The sequence below is a fragment of the Cebus imitator genome, unplaced genomic scaffold, assembly GCF_001604975.1.
Source record: "Cebus imitator isolate Cc_AM_T3 unplaced genomic scaffold, Cebus_imitator-1.0 Scaffold161, whole genome shotgun sequence".
Classification (NCBI taxonomy): Eukaryota; Metazoa; Chordata; class Mammalia; order Primates; family Cebidae; genus Cebus; species Cebus imitator.
Genome location: NW_016107476.1, coordinates 3,932,337 through 3,935,207, shown reverse-complemented (window position 1 = coordinate 3,935,207; position 2,871 = coordinate 3,932,337). Strand labels below are relative to the sequence as shown.

Below are 2,871 nucleotides of genomic sequence, written 5' to 3'. Positions count from 1 at the left end.
GAGATGGTATTTCATTGTGGATTTGATACATACTTCTCTGATGATTAGTGATGTGGAACCTTTCTTTAATGTGTTTTTTGGCTGTTCGTATGTACATGAATATACTGTTTCATGATGAATTCTGGGCTTTTAGTATAATCATCAACCAAATAGTGTACATTGTAACCAAGGCACCAAAATGCCCCAAAGAAAGGAAACCAGTATATTGAAGAGATATCTGCTGTCCTATGTTTGTTGAAGCACTGTTTACAATAGCTGAGATTTTGAAGCAACCTAAGTGCCCATCAAAAGATAAATGGTACATATACACAATGGAGCACTATTCAGCCATAAAAACAATGAGATACAGTCATCTGCAACCACATGGATGGAACTAGAGATCATTATGCTAAGTGAGATAATCCAGGCACAGAAAGACAAACACTACGTGTTCTTACTTACTGTGGGATCTAAAAATCAAAACAGTTGAACTTATGGACACGGAACGTAGAAGAATAGTTACCAGAGGCTGCAAAGAGTGGTGAGGAGTAGGAATGGTTAATGGGTACAAAAAGTAGTTAGAAAGAATGAATAAGGCTGACGTTTGATAGCATAACAGGGTGACTACAGCCATTAATAACTTAATTTTACTCTTTAAAATAACTTAAAGAGTGTATTTGATTGTATGCAAGTCAAAGGAGTTAAATGGTTGATGGGGTGGATATCCCCATCATCTTTGATGTGCTTATTTCACATTACATGCCAGTCTTAAAATATCTCATGTCCTCATAAACATATACATCTACTGTATACCCACAAAAGTGTTTTAAAAAAAAGAGATCAGCATGGCCCCTGAACAAGGATGACAGGCAAATTCATGAAGTGTTTCATATTTTCAGCTGCTCTTGCCATGGTGGAAAAAAGTTGATAACTATGTGGTAATATGAATATGTTACCTTGTTTTATAATAGTACCAATTTTTCTCTATCTGTGTATCACAAAACATCCTGTTGTATATGTTAAATATACAAAGCAAGATTTATTTAAATAAAACATATAAATACTGGGGAAAAACTATTATTCATATTTTTAAAAAGCTGTGACATGGACTTAAGGAGTCATAAAATGTCAAGGAAGGCATTAAGAGGTCTCTGAAACTTAACAACTTAATTATTTGCATAGAATTAGGAATAAAGAATCCTCTTGGGAAACATACTTTATAATGCTCCTCTTCAGTCTTTCTTATTTTTGACTAGTTATTAGGGTATATGTGTTGTTACAGTGACTGAATTAGGTGGGATTTTTAGGTTTTGAGGGTACATTTAGAAGAAAAGAGTATTGACTTCTAACTTTGGAGTTAAATTTCCTGAGTTTGATTTGATTCTTAGTTATTTACCAGCTGTGTGACACTGGCCAGACTTCTTAATCTCTCTGTGCCTTAGTTTTCTCATCTTTAAAATGAGTATAATAGCAGTGTACACCTCAAAAGATTATTATAAATTATATGAGGCCAGGATTAAGATGGCAGATAGGAGACAGGACTAGCTTGCAACTCCCACTTGGACAAACAGAGCAGTGTGTGGAGACTCACATCGTGAAATTTTGCTCAAAGAACTACTGCAGGAACATACCAGGAAAGCTGAAAAAATACACAAACCCTTTGAAGCAACTGGATCACCACTGTAGGCTCCCTGAGATGCTGGAAAATGGTTAGTGGGCTTGCTTTATCAATGGGGAGGCTCGTGGTCTGGGGAAAGTCCTCAGCCCTGGTTGTCAATGGTTGCCTGGAAACAGAGTTGGTGCTGTTGAGGGGGGCAGAGTGGGAGTGAGACTGGCCTCTAGGACTGCAGGTAGCATGAGAGTGAGGTAAGGCCTGTGACTGCCAGCTTTCCCCCACCTCCCTGGTGACCTGTATGACTCAGCAGAGGCAGCCATAATCCCCCTGGAAATATGACTCTATTGGCCTGGGAACCACACTCTCATGCCTCAAAGCAGCCACAGCAAGCCTCACCCAAGGAGAAGCTGAGCTCAGACAAGCCTATCTCTGCCCCAACCTGATGGTCTTTCTCTACTTGGCTTGGTAGTCAAACACAAAGGTCATAATCTCTTAAGTATTCTATGGTCCTGCTTACCACTTGAGAATCCTGAATACTTAACCCGGTATCCCTAGGACAAGTTTGCAGCCTCCCTATAGAAACAGAGCTGATGCACTCTTGAAAGCACCACCTTCTAGCTGGAGGCCTACCAACAAAAAATCAGCATAAACACACACACACACACACAAAAGCACAACAAAGGACCCTCACAGAGTCAACTTCACTCCCCTGATATTTTCACAGGAGCAGGTGCTGGAATCCACGGCTGCAAGACCTCAAGATGGATCACAACATAGGACTCTCTGCAGACACTCCTCAGTACCAGTATGCAGCTCAGTCACTTCACTTGGTGGCTAGACCCAGAAGAGCAAAAGCAATCACTACAGTTCAGTTCTCAGGAAGTGCCATTCTAGAGAAGGGGGGAGAACACAACATCAAGGGACAACCCTGTAAGACAAAAGAATCTGAACAGCAGCCCTTGAATTCCAAATCATTCTTCTAACATAGCCTACCCAAATGAAAAAGAACCAGAAAAACCACTCTGGTAATACGACAAGACAAGGTTAACATCTCCAAAAGATCATACCAGCTCATCAGCAATGCATCCGAACCAGGAAGAAAGCTCTGAATTGCCAGAAAAACAATTCAGAAGGTCAATTATTAAGCTAATCAAGAATGCACCAGAGAAAGGTGAAATCCAACTTGAAATAAAAAACATGATACAGGATATCAAAGAAAAATTCTTCATTGAAATAGAGAGCACAAATAAGAAATGATCACCACTTCTGGAGTTCAA

General features: G+C 39.7%; 1 pseudogene; it reads left to right on the top strand.

Annotated features, from left to right (window-relative positions):
• The first annotated feature begins 775 nt into the window (after positions 1 to 775).
• LOC119473474 lies at positions 776 to 876 on the top strand (annotated as a pseudogene).
• Positions 877 to 2,871: the final 1,995 nt, after the last annotated feature.